This window comes from Coenobita brevimanus, chromosome 42 (assembly GCF_032717465.1).
Source record: "Coenobita brevimanus isolate Jiangsu-jjx chromosome 42, ASM3271746v2, whole genome shotgun sequence".
In the NCBI taxonomy this organism is placed as follows: Eukaryota; Metazoa; Arthropoda; class Malacostraca; order Decapoda; family Coenobitidae; genus Coenobita; species Coenobita brevimanus.
In genome coordinates this window covers 17,446,584-17,461,413 of record NC_136995.1, presented here as the reverse complement: position 1 = coordinate 17,461,413, position 14,830 = coordinate 17,446,584, and positions in this window count along the sequence as shown.

Here is a 14,830-nt window from a genome sequence, read left to right as displayed (position 1 = left end):
TGTCCTACCCCTCCCTCCTCACCTGAACCCCTCACCCCTGCCCTATCTCTCCCTCTGTCCTACCCCCTCACCCCCTCTCCTACCCCTCCCACCTCACCTGTACCCCCTCCCCCTGTCCTACCCCTTCCCCCCTGTTCTACCCCTCCCTTCTAACAAGTGCCTCTCACTCTCACTCATCTACTCCCCCCCTCCCCTCCCCTTCCTCAAAATCGCCTTGGTCCGGGCGCCCTCGACACAATTACTGTCTGGAGTTGCGACAGAGACACAAACACAGGAATATTGGGACTCTTCTCTCAGTCTCTCACCGATTTCCCTCCCTTCACCTCTCACTTCCCCCCCTCCTCTCCTCCACCCCCCAAACCTAACCCTTGGCCTGGGTACTCTCCAAACAAACGCTATCTACACCCAAAACAAATTTAGTGGAAATCTGCTTCTCTCTCTCTCTCTCTCTCTCTCTCTCTCTCTCTCTCTCTCTCTCTCTCTCTCAACTAACATTTTCTCCGCACTACACCTGATTTCCTTCTAAGTCCTCTCTTTCTTGACGTCACTTGACAATTATCAAGAACTGTTTTTAGGGGGTACTAGCTAAATAAGTCGCTAAGGAAGAGGTGTTACGAAATCAGGAAACCCTGGGTGTAGGGTGTGTTGTGCGTCGTGATCACTGCCTCCGCCACACTCATCTGTATTCGCCTCGTGTGTTGGGGATAGGGGTCAGGGGTGGGAGGGAGAAGGTAGCTGTGGTGAGTGAAGAGGCGGTGAAGATGAGAGGGAAAAGGAGGGAGAGAGAGGGAAGGGTGAGATGAGAGGGAAGAAGAGGGAGGGAGAGGGAGGAAGGGTGGGATGAGAATGAAAAGAGAGGGAGAGAAAGATGGAAAGAAAAGAATAAAGATGATGCAGAGAGGGGGAGAAGATGAAAAAAGAGGGAGAGAGAAGGAAGGAAGGATGAAAGGAAAAACAGAAAGACAGAGGAAAGAAATGAAAGATGAGAAAGAAGAGGAGGGAGGGAGAGGGAACAAGGGTGAGATGAGAGGGATGAGGAGGGATGGAGAGGAAAGATTGGTAAGAGGAAAATGAAGACGAGGGAGGAATGGAATGGAGAGAGAGAGAGAGAGAGAGAGAGAGACGAGAAGGAAGACAGGGGAGGGAGAGGGTAGAAAGAAAAGAAGTGGAGAAAGAGGAGGGAGAGAATAGGAACAAGGGTGAGCAGTGGAGAAATGAAGAATGTTATGACAGTGTGTGGAACAGGAAGAAAGGGGAGAAAACAAGAATAAAAGATGATAACAGAGGAGTGAGAGAGAGGGGGACGGAGGGTAAAAGGAGAAGCAATGAAGGATGTTAAGACAATATGGAACAAGTGAAGTGGGGAGAAAATAGAATAAAAGATGATAACTGAGAGGAGGGCGAGGAGAAAATGTAGGATGTGGAGCAATAATCTTGAGGCTGATGGACTGAAAGGGACATACATTTTTTTTAATAACAGAACAGAGGAAGGAAAAACAAATGAATAAAAAAATAATTACGGGAAACATGAGGAAAGAGGCAATGGATAAGAATGGAACTGCTAAAGAAGATGGGAAACAAGATAATGAAAAGTGTACAAAGGAACATGAAAGTGTACAGATGTGGGGTATATAATTTCTGGCGTAGGACAGAGAGAGAGAGAGAGAGAGAGAGAGCACCGTTATCTTGCTGTGTGTGTACCGTTATCATACTTACGATATTTTGTGATATTTATTTTCACTTTTGACTTTCGACATAAAATACAAGTGCTGTGTATGACGCTATCTTCAGTGTGTATTAAAGCTGAAGCGATATTCCATCACTCTATTCTCCAACTCTGATATATAAACTTTCAGAGCTTAATATTTCTTCCATTTCTGACATCCTTCTTTACTTTTCTGTTCTCTATTTTTGAACCACATCTAATCCTTTGATACACCAGGGAACCAGGTCAAGAGGAGGATGAATATATATCCTTCAACGTATATATGTTTTCCTACCGGCCGATTTTGTCTTGCCCGAAGGGTGGCCTCAACAAAATGATCTCCAGGTATTTCTATTCCCACTCGGTTGCTACGCCTCTTCCCACAACACACCATCCTCCCTCATGTACCGTTGTACCAGATTTCTCCGTCTTATTCCCGATCTTATCCTCCTTCAAAGCAGCTCAGTCTCATAGTCCCTCACCCTCCATTTTCACCATCTAAATTTTTCGCCGACAGTTTTCCACCTGTTAGCTTTCTCATCCATGCTGCGAGTATGTTGGATGTGAGGTTGGGATCCATGGAATGTTGAGGGAACTGACAGCAGGAGAGGGAAGGGAGAAAGCAAGGGGGAAGGGGAGCAGGAGAAGGGGGGGGGAAGGAAAAATGCATGATAAAAAAAAAAGGGGGAGGTCATGAGAGAGGGGTGCAAAAGGGAGGAAAGATGTGGGGAAAGTGGTAGGAAGAAAAGGGAAGTTAGTGTGTGTGTGTGTGTGTGTGTGTGTGTGTGTGTGTGTGTGTGTGTGTGTGTGTGTGTGTGTGTGTGTGTGTGTGTGTGTGTGTGTGTGGTGGGGGGGAATGAGTAAAAAGAATAAAAGAGAAAGACGGGATTGGTCAAGAATATAGTGAATGGGGAAAAAGAAAAACTGGATGGAAAGAAAAAGAAGTAACGAAGAAAAGGTTGGGAGGGAAAGAGAGAAAAGTTGAAGAGGGAAGGTGGTGGAGGTAACAATCAGTGGAGATTGAGGGATAAATGGAAGTGCTGTAGGAAATAGTGAGAGAGGAAAAGTAAATGAGAAGAGGGAGGGACAATGACGTAGTGGGAAAGAAATTGATTTGGGAAAGTGCAGCTTATAAAAGTGTGTTTAAGAACACACACACACACACACACACACACACACACACACACACACACACACACACACACACACAGATTTTTACGACTGAGGATGAATGTTAGGGCATGAATTAGGAAGTACACACACACACACACAGATTTTTACGACTGAGGATGAATGTTAGGGCATGAATTAGGAAGTAATGAGGAGAAGGGAGATGAAGGGAGGGGAGAGATTTTGAGAAGAGAAGCGTGAAAAGGCAAACCTACTTCAAGACACAGTGATATAAACGTTGTAGGAGGAAGGATAGGAACAGGGAGAGACAGTGAATGAGTGACGAAGACTGGGAAAGGAAGGAAGGAAGGGGTAACAGTAAGACTTGCTGCAGGATATGGTGAAAGAAAAAGAAACAAGGATATTGGGAAGAAGGATAGATATCGAAAGAGTGGAAGGAGGAGGCAGGGAGGTCGATGTGATAGAGGAAAAAAAAAAAAAGACTAGCAGTGGAAATGGTGATAAAGTTTTGGTGTGAAAGGAGGATGAGAAAGCCTGGAAAACGAGGAAGTTATGGAAGTGGAGGGAGGAAGGGGAGTTAATGAGGAAGAAAGGGTTAATGAAGATGGATGGAAGAGAGTGGAAGGAACAGACACAAAAACGACTGGCTTGATGGCATAGGAAAAAAAAAAATGCTGGATGTCGGAGATTAAACCGGAAATAAAAAGCACCGAGAGAAAAGAAGATTTACTGGCTGAAACGAGGTGAAGGAAGGACAAAAGGGGGATGGAAGATCGACTAAAGATGTAAGCTGTAAAAGAAGGTATAAGAGAAAGTTTTGTTGCATTAAATACCCATCAGGACAGATTATAGTGTTGCAATGGCGGAAGGAAGGAAGGAAGGACGGATGGAAGGAAGGGAAAGGAAGGACGGAAGGAAGGAAGGAAGGAAGGAAGGAGTGTGTGATGACTGTAGGGGGTGAGTGGAAATGCAGGAGTGTGGTTAACCCCATCAGACGATTTTCTTTAGCTTAGGAGAGACTTAAATAAATGAAGAGTTTACTCGTAGATGTTGTTTTCAATAATTGCATCACTAATGATCAAGGTTACATAGAAAATATAACACACACACACACACACACACACACACACACACACACACACACACAAAAGCATCATGGCAGTACACAGGTCACACAAGAGGATGGATGAAGGAAGGGGGAGGGAGAGAGCGATTATAATATATTACACGATATGAGTCTGTCTACAACTTGCTATAAAATTTTGAAAGCCTGAGATTGTCCCTTGTATCAGTGATTAATGTTTTGGTGGCTGACTTCCAAGATGTGGTCGCAAGTACAGAAGATGATAAAAAGGGGAAGAAGGAGGGCACGGGTTATCATCATCATCACATCATCATCATCATCATCATCATCGCCTGTGTTAGTCCTCCGCAGATCGAAAGCTTCTAATTCATTTTTACACTTTCCTTTATTTTATCAACTCTACTGAAACATAAGATGAAGGAAAAGGAAACTGAAATAGAAGGGTGAGGGAAAATGAAGTCTAAGAGCGAAGAACATAACAGCTTAAGGGATGATATGAGAGTACGGATGAAAAAGATAACTATTGAGAAGTACAAGGACCAAGAGTTTGGTGTGCATGGATGGAGGAAGACAGGGAAGCGTTACCATCATAAAATATTACTATACTTTAAAAATACGAGCGGAATTTTCTCCTTCAAAAGATTTATTGCTAAAATTTCGCTACTCCTTTATCGGCAACTTCCCCTTCTTGATAATCAGTTAGTAATATATTTTTTAAAGATTTACATTATTATTACTCTATGAAAATACAAAATGCTTTCAATATGACTCTTAAAAAAAATGCACACAAAAATAAGGTGGAGGAGGTTGATTGTAAATTATATATGAAACGAGTATGGAATGTGTGTGTGTGTGTGTGTGTGTGTGTGTGTGTGTGTGTGTGTGTGTGTGTGTGTGTGTGTGTGTGTGTGTGTGTGTGTGTGTGTGTGTGTGTGTGTGTGTGTGTACCTCCACACAACCAAACACTACCCACACATCACTTATCAACCAGGCGGACAATACAACACAACACAATATAATGCAATACAATACACGAAGCAGAGCAGCACATACATCATCAGACAACACTAGTTCCTGGCTCAATAAGGCGGTAATAAAAGGGCAGGTAGACACTGCAATCAATGGTGCACCTTTACCCTCATATATCACTGTTTTAGGATCTGTCACCCCACTCCGCCCTACTGTATGTCTTGCCCTCCCTGCCTAACCCCTCTTCCCTCCCCTCCAACCCTGCCTCTCCCCCTCTCTGCCCTCCCCTCCCTCCCTGGCTCTCCCACTCCTCCCTTCCCTCGCTCACCTTCAGATTCATATATCACTGTTCTAGACTTCTTTTATCTCACCCTACCCTGTTGTATGTCTTTAATCTCCACTCCCCCAACCACAATTCCTTCCCTTCTCTTCCATCTTCCCTTCCCCTCCCTCAGCCCCACTACCCTCCTTCCCTCAATGACCCTTCCCACATTTCACTTCCTCACTCACTCACCCTTCTCTTCTCTCTCTTCCTCTCGTTTTATCTCTAACTCCCGTTATCCTTCCTCACTTCCCCTAACCTACCATCCCGCCTTTCTCAAACTCCCCGTTTCCCTTCCCTCATTTACTTCCTTAATTCCTTTCCCGCCCTCTTCCATATTACTTTCCTTTACTCTCCCTCCCCTCCCATAACCTCACTCCCACAACCACCAGGGTACTTTATTTATCGTATCGGAGGCCTCTCACAGCAAAAGGGGTTGATTAAGCACTCGTAACTTCCTACTAGCTTTGTTCTCTGCCCTCATTGCGCTCCCCTCAGGTCCAATATCCTGTCCTTGCTCGTCTCATTTACCTCACTTCATGTTCCCCTCGTAGAAGCAAAGCAGGGCAGGTACCAGACACAGACAGCGAAACAAAACAGTGAGTAGTGGTCAGTGGTATTATGCAGGCTTTGTGTGATTTTTGTGGGTGAACGTCCATCCCAGAAGCTCAGTGATAGTCAGTGGGCCTGGAACCCACTCCAGTGAGCCCTCCAAACTTGAGACCAGTTACAAATCAACCAAGCCCCCACCTGTGTGTTTTACCTGTCTGACCCACCTTTTTCTACTTCCTCCTTCCCTGGCTTTCCTCTGGGTACTTTCGTCGTTTCCTTTGCCATGTCAGTTTTATAGACACTGCCGTTCTCCTGTTTCAAGAGCTTCCATTTACGCTCCAGCTGTTTTATTACATCTCTCCCTTACTCTCATTATTCCCTTATACTCCCCTGTCCACTGTCTCCATATACCCTTACACCATATATACATTCCAACATGGAAATCCGTTTTCCAGACATAGAATAACACAGATATTTTCAACAAGGCAGGCTACATCTGAAATTGTCGAGAAAAAACAAGAGGACTGAGCAAGCAAGGTGCCTAGCGGTAAATAAATATTAATTCAAGAGGAAAAGTGACAGCAGCTGGTGTCTTCAATACCCAGATGAGAAAGATAAAAAGGAAGGAAAACTCAAAAGGTGAAAGGGACGTCTGAGGACCGTCTTGTGGCTGTCACTTTCTTTTCTTACATTTTTTCGTCTATAACTATTCAACTATATATTTTTCTCCTGAATTTTAACTATTTTTTCAACGTTCTTTTCCTTCTCTTATCATAATTAATCAAAGTTCCCTCGTAGCCCCTCCCCTTCTCTCTCTCTCTCTCTCTCTCTCTCTGACCCCATTGTCGCCCCCTCTTACTCCAGCGACACACGGCGCCGCATACGAATGGTCAGAAATGAGCTCCTGCTGTCTTTCCCTCCATGCAGACCTCACCAGCCCCTACTAGCCCTTTTAGCAGGAGGAGGAAGATGAGGAGAAGCAGGAGAGGAGGAACTGAATGAAGAAGTGCAGAAGCAGAAAGAGGAGGAAAAGAAGCAGAACGAGGAACAAAAGGAGCAGCAGGCAGAGGAGGAAGTGCAGGAGCTGGGGGAAGAAGAGAAGAAGCAGGAGGAGGAAAACTAGAAGTAGGAAGAAAGAGGAAGGAATAAGAAGCAGCAGAAAAATAGTGTTATTCCTTCAGCACTTTCTTCTTCACGTCTTAAGGGAAATGCGAAGAGTTGGCGGCTAGAAATGCATCTCTATTTTTTTTTTTTTTTTACTCTTTCCACTATTCCAATCTCTTTTTAGTATTTTCTTCTTTGACCAAGCTTTTTTCAGCTTTTCTTTCGCTTCATTATATTTGTTTTCTCACCTTTCTTTATTAGTCTCCTTTTAATTATGGGAGGTAGATTTATTTTTCACTGCTACCCTTACCTTCACCTTTATTTTTTATCGTTTTTGTCGTTCTTACTCTTTTGTTCCGTGTCACCTTCCCTACCGTCCCCTACTTCCTTGATCTCTACTTCACCCTCTCCTCCAAGTTTTTTATTGTTCCGTTTTTTCACTAACTCCCCTTTAAGTCCTCTCTTTGTCTTCTCTCTCTTTCCTCCTCTCTTTGGTCGTCATGTTACACATCAAAAGTGTCGTTTTTTATGCCAAATGAGTGTGATAGCGAGAGAGAATACCACATTCCACTCCTATGTTTTATCCACTTCTCATCCACCTTTTCACGGTTACCCAGGTACAGGTGAGGGAGGCTTTCATGTGGTGGCACTGATATAACGGGCCGGTTCAACTACCTAACAAGCTGATGGTTAGATGTCCCCCATACTCAGTTCTATCTCCCAGACTCAGGGTAACAGCAGATCACGACACGAACGCGTTAACACTAAGCCACCGTGGTTCCTCTTACTTTATAAAGGGACCTTGTCTGACCCTGTGTGGATTCATATACACTATAGGGAGATGGGAGAGAGATATAATCAGTTATTTAAAGGATATAAGAAAAACATACTCTGGAAGAAGGGAAAGTATAAAAAGAAAAAGAGTTCAGATAAAAATGCACAGAGAGAGAGAGAGAGAAATGAAAACAGGACAGAAAAGCAGCAGGGCGAGATATTCCCTAATGGTCACAGAATAATAAATTACGAGAGAGGAAGCGAAGGAAGGAGAGACGGAGAAGAATTTAAGAGGGAAGAGGAAAGAGGAAGAGGATGAAGGGTGGGCAGGATGTGAAGGAGAGAGGTCAAGTGATTAAGGAGATGGAGAACGGAAGGCGAGATGATGCTGAAGGCGGGGACGGAGACGCGGAGGGAAGTAATGGCGAGGAAATAGGAAGAGAAGGGGAGAAGAACGAACGGAAGACGAAGAAGGAAGATAAACTGACAGAGAAAAGTCATATGGCGGAGAAAATAAAATATAAATGACGTTCTCAGGCTGAAGAGGTTAACTGTGTCCTTCCTCAAGAGCCAAGCATTTACTTCTCACACTAATGCTATGTTAACATCTTCACCATAACATATTCTCTACATGACCTAACACCATTCCCACGTATTTAAAGTAATTAAGTATACCTATTTTGTCCACTCCTTTGTTCTCCCTACTTATAACACCGTCAGAATTGGAGAGAAATAGAGAAGGCAGGATGGGAGAAAGAGGGAAGACGGAGGGATGTGAGAAGGAAGAATAGGAGAAACAGGAAGAAAAGGATGAATATGAGGAGGGAATAAAGATAGGGAGAGAATGAAGGAAGGAGGTAAAATAGAAAAGGAGTGGAGGAGAAAAGCTAGGGGAGAGAAGAAAGGAGGTAGAAAAGTGGAGAAGGAAGAAAAGATTGCAAAGGGGAGGGAAAGAAAGACAGAAAGGAGAGGACAGGAGAGGAGGACGAGGAAGGGAATAGTTGGTAATGGTGAAGGTGAAGGAGGAAGCTCATCATTTATACCAGGGTCGAGTAGAGGGAGGGAATGTGACAGGGGGGAGGGAGGGAGAGAGGAAGGGAGGGAGGGAGAGTTTCAGGGGTGTGAGGGAAGAATGAAGGTCAGGTCAGAGGACGTAAAGTTTGTGGATTACAAAGGATTACACAGGAAAGCAAACAGCAACAGACCTTATGGTCCTTGCGAGGCTGCTTGTTAGAGAAAACTATGACTACAAGATCTAACTCTACATGCTGAAGGATAAGGATAGTAAAGCAAGAATGCTCCCCTCACCACCAAACCCTCCAGGAAAAACTGAGAAAAACCACCATGCAGCATGGAAAAACTGACATGGAAATTTTATAGGAAACACTGGAAAGGAAAAGTCACATTCTATAATACTTTATCTATAAGCTACCCGACTGAGTAACCTGAAAGAGAAAATAAACAAATAAAATAATAGTTACGGCATGACATTATAAACCGGTACACTGAGTTAATGGGAGGTCTGTGGACATAACGTGGAAGCTACACACTGCACAGTGTGGATGTTTAGGGGTGGTGCAGCAGCCTAGCCTGGCGCTTTTAAGGTAGGCAGCAGTCAATCAGGCCCTAGCTCCGTTCGCTCCACTGAGACAAGGAACTCTCCCATGTGGGACAAGTACACAAGTTTCATCCTGAAGCAGTGACCCCTGGTACATTAAAAAAAATCCCGATGGTGGTCATTTGACTAACAGGGACCCTCAGTGATCCACAGCCCATCACAGGTCGAAAGTAAGAGTAGTGACCGTTAACTCAGGGTTATCTGTGCAGATCCTAATCTGTGCCTATATTGCTTTCTTTGCATTGGGGAGATTGAAATATATATAAGACGGGTGTCTTAGATAAAAGGGGACTGCACAGTGCACAGTGTGGATGTGCAATGCACAGAGTGGATGTTTAGGGGTGGTGCGGCAACTTTCCCTGGCGCTGTTTAGGTAGCAGCAGTCAATCAGACAATAGCTCCGTTCACTCCACTGGGACAAGGAATTCTCCCATGTGGGACAAGTACACAAGTTTCATTCTGAAGCAGTGACCCCTGGTACATTAAAAAAAATCCCGATGGTGGTCACTTGACTAACAGGGACCCTCAGTGATCGACAGTCCATCACAGGTCGAAAGTAAGAGAAGTGACCGTTAACTCAGGTTATCTGTGCAAATCCTAATCTGTGCTTACTGTATATTACCTCATTTGCTTTGGGTAAATCGAAAAACGTATAATGACGTGACGTGACGCTATGTTAAGTTTACGGGGTGTCCTGTAGTCACGAGGGGACTGCACAGTGTGGATGTTTAGGGGTGGTGCGGCAGCCTTGCCTGGCGCTTTTAAGGTAGGCAGCAGTCAATCAGGCCCTAGCTCCGTTCACTCCACTGAGACAGGGAACTCTCCCATATGGGACAAGTACACAAGTTTCATCCTGAAGCAGTGACCCCTGGTACATTAAAAAAATCCCGATGGTGGTCACTTGACTAACATGGACCCTCAGTGATCCACATCCCATCACAGGTCGAAAGTAAGAGTAGTGACCGTTAACTCAGGGTTATCTGTGCAGATCCTAATCTGTGCTTACTGTATATTACCTCATTTGCTTTGGGTAAATCGAAAAACGTATAATGACGTGACGTGACGCTACGTTAAGTTTACGGGGTGTCCTGTAGTCACGAGGGGACTGCACAGTGTGGATGTTTAGGGGTGGTGCGGCAGACGGAAAGGGACGGAGGGGGGAGAGAAGTAGGGAAAATACTGGTGAAGTGAGAATGAAAAACGGATGCGCTAGTAAAAGAAAGAATCGACCGAGTGAAGGAAGGGCAGTGACCAGGTAAAAGGCAAAGGGGGAAGGGGAACGGTAAGGGGAAGGGGGAGGGAGAGGGAGAGGGAGAGGGAGAGGGAGAGGGAGGGGGGAAGGGGGAGTGGGAGGGGGGAAGAGGGAGGAAGGGATGTATAGGAAGTGCTGGGAGTGACGCCAAGAATTACCACTACCTTAACGAAGTGTGTGGACAGCCCTAATGTCGAGTCAATAATACATTTTAAACTTCAATAACATTCAAAATAAGCCAGATTTGGATTTATTTTTATTTTTATCTACGGGCAGCCAGTTCCAGTTCCGATTGTGTAAAAAAAAAAAAAAGATCAATTCGGTATCGTGTTCTCGATAAAGAGCATATGGAAGTTAGGAACAGAATAACAGAAATAGTGCATGTGGTGTGAAATGGAGGGAGATGAGAAGAATGAGTGGCTCAGACCGAAGGGAAGAACTGAGATTGGAGGGAATGGAAGAGGAGGGGAAAAGAGAGAGAGAGAGAATGTGAATGGGGTCGGGAGTGTGGAGAAGGAAGAGTGTCAATGAAATAAAGAAAACTGAGAGGGTGCGGCGTGAAGGGGAAGGGAGAAAGAATAAGGAGAGGAGAGAGCGCGGCCAATAACAGCCTTGAAATGAATCCTAGGATCACAGAAAAGGAGGAAAAAGGAAAATATAGTACTAGAGACAACACTTAGAATTTAAACAGCTTGGACTTGAATTGATATACGTCTAATTTCACTGAAGACTTTAATGATTAGTCTCTTACTCTGATATGTTCCTTGCTCTGCTTCTGGAGTCTATTACTGGAGTCAGGATGAGTAGGACTGAAGAGCATGAATGATGGTGAAGTGAATGTCACGTGTAATTAGAAAGTCTGTCATGTTTGTCATACGAATAAAACTGGACACAGGAATTGGAACTGGGAGGCAGATGATCTCAGGAATATTTGTCTGAAACTGTTTATTGTGCATGAGTGAAGAGACGAGGAAGAGGAAGGACAGAGGGCTCAGAGGAGGAAGAAACAAAGATTAATTAGGAAGGATGGAAGCTGCATGAAGACAAGAATGGAAGGGGTAAATAAGAAAGAAAAATTGTAGACAAGATGAGAGGGAGAACGAGAGACGAGGTGTGGTATGGGAAGAGGAGACAAGGGAAAGATCGATGAAAATACAGGTGGACATTGGGCACAGTGACAGGTGACAGAAGGAATGATATAAATTAGACTATATACGGTATGGGGTGAGAGAGAGAGAGAGAGAGAGAGAGAGAGAGAGAGAGAGAGTGTGAAAGTTACATAGATACACAGACCACACAGACCTTACGGTCCCTACGAGGTGGTCCGGCCTTAATCCTAATATAGTGCATAGGAGCAGGAGAAAAGGATAGCACAGCAGAAGGCTCTCTCCCCCACCCTCCAGACCCTCCGGCATTTGCCGTACAGGAAACAAGAGAGGAAGTAATACCTCGCAGGAATGAAAAAACTGAAGGAATTTTATAGGATCGGCAGAAAGTAGAATAATATGGAAAAGGAAAATTTGGGCATACAGCCACATACTTACTCTATTTTTTTTTTTTTAATCAAAAGATGAATAGAATGTTTATCTATTATTTATATTCTATAATATTGTCTGTGTCTAATAGACACATGAATGCAGACGCGAATATGCAATAATTGCTCCATCCTAACTAAACGATACCAATTGCGTCGAGATACATGTCCAGTCTCTTTTTAAACATATTTATGGTACCGCTTTCAATCACATTCCCAGGGAGTTTATTCCATTCGCTTACAACAGAGTAAGTGAAGAAGTTTTTGGTTGTATCAAGATTAGCCCTCCTTGCTTGCAACTTCATACCATTTCTTCGAGTTACAGTCTCGGCAATTACTGTGAATAGCTTGCTTGAATCAGTATTACTATAGTAGGACTCGAGCACGTTTGCGGCTGCGGTGTGGCCCGCACCTGTGTACAGTGTTGCCACGTTTTCTATACCGTTATCTCTCTCTCTCTCTCTCTCTCTCTCTCTCTCTCTCTCTCTCTCTCTCTCCTGGCGGGAAATGTGAGCCACCCTGAGTACTTTTGATTCTTTTATAAGTTATTTATAATTGTGCTTTCATTTGTTAATTTGGTTTTGTTATATTTAGTGATGCCGACAATGCATTCAATGCATGCCCCTCTCCTGCCTCTCTCTCTCTCTCTCTCTCTCTCTCTCTCTCTGTAGGGAAGCCATCTGTCAAGGCCACCGACTGGGTGTGGAAGTGTTGCCGCTCGCGAGTGAATAGTTTTTTTTTTTTTTTTTTAATTCGGTATTGGCATATGCCTACTATTTGTCCTACATATTAGCTTATGATTATAAATGTGATTATTCCTCGCCCTTAAAATTATGGTAAAAGCCAGTAAATGTGAGCATTTTTCCCAAGCAACACCTGTACAAGCTATGGTTGGGTATACGGAGGGGTACGTACTTTATTTTAAGACAGACTGGGTGTGTAAATGTTGCCACTCACAAGAATTACATGAATTATTTCTTTTACTTTGAATATTGGCATATTTCTTCTTTTTTCAGGCTCATTATCTTATATCCATAACTGTGATATTATTACCCACCCTAAAACTACGCTAAAAACCATTAAAAGTGACTACAATATCTTTTAGCAACACTGTACAATATGTATGTCATGTTTCTGTGTTACTGTATAAATATTTTATGCATAATAAGATTACTGTTGATTCATCCATCAAAATACACAAGTGTAAGTTTTATTCATCTGAATTTATCGAATTTGTGATGCCTTGTACATAAATAGCTTCCGTTTCATATCGCAAGTTGGGGAAACGTGGCACCATTGTACACAGGTGCGGGCCACACCACAGCCGCAAACGGGCGCGAGTCCGACTTTAAAGCCTTTTAGAATCTTAAAACATTCAATCAGTTGTCCCCTGAGTCTCCGTTTTCTAAGCGAGAATAGGTTTAATTCCTTGAGTCTCTCGAGGTATGGTTTATTCTTCAGGGACGGGATTAACTTGGTAGCCCTACGCTGGACCGCTTCCAGTATTTCTATATCTTTAATTAGGTGAGGCGTCCAAAACTGCACTGCAAACTCTAAGTGTGGCCTGACTATGCTTTTGTATAGGGGGATTACAATATCTTTGCTTTTACATGTAAAATGTCTTTTGATGAAGCCTAGGGTCCTGTTGGCTTTATTGGCGGCAGAGATACATTGATTCGAACATTTCAGATCGTCTGAAATTAGTACGCCTAGATCCTTAACTAGTGAGGACTTGCTAATGATTTGGCCCTTCATTTCGCAATCATACCTTTTGTTTTTCGTCCCACATTGCAGTACCTGACATTTGCTTACATTGAAGGGCATTTGCCATTTTTCTGACCAGCTGATAATTTTATCAAGGTCATTTTGAAGGCTAATTCTGTCTTCTTCAGTTAATATAGTGTTGCCGATTTTTGTGTCGTCTGCAAATTTAGAAATGAAGTTGTTTAGGCCAACAACGATATCGTTAATATACATAATAAATAGGACTGGTCCCAACACTGATCCCTGAGGAACACCACTGGTCACTGGAGCCCAGTCTGACTCTACTCCATTTATAACGACTCGTTGCTTTCTCTCACTTAACCAGCAACGTATCCACCTATGAATATTTCCGTCAATTCCGAGTGATCTTACTTTTGTCATTAGTTTATCATGCGGCACTTTGTCAAAGGCTTTCTGGAAGTCTAAGTAGATTATATCAAGTGACCTGGTACAATCATTCATTTTAAAAAGTGTATCGTAAAACTCAATTAAATTTGTCACGCATGATCTCCGCTTTCTAAAGCCATGCTGGCTGTTCCTAATTACGTTATTAGTTTCTAGGAACTCAACTATCCTATCTCTAATTAATGATTCGAGAATCTTTCCCAAGACAGAGGTTAGGCTAATTGGTCTATAATTACCTGGTTGATCTCTACTGCCCTTTTTATATATAGGGGTCACGTTAGCCAGTCTCCAGTCTGCTGGAACCTTTCCTTGTTGTAGGGACTTGTTAAAGATAGATGTTAGAGGGCTGCATATTACATCCATCACATTTTTCAGTATTTTAGGGTAGAAATTGTCTGGGCCGGGAGTCTTATTACCGTTCATTATATTAAGTTTATCTCTCACATCAATACTGCTAACATGCATATCACTTAGTGCGTTTTGGGTTGCAATTTGATGCTCTTCGATGGTGTCATTGGCGTCTACTGTGAAAACTGAACTGAAAAACTTATTTAAAGTAGAGGCAATTTCCTGATCGTCCGAGATAAGAGCACCCTCGTCGCTGATAAGTGGACCA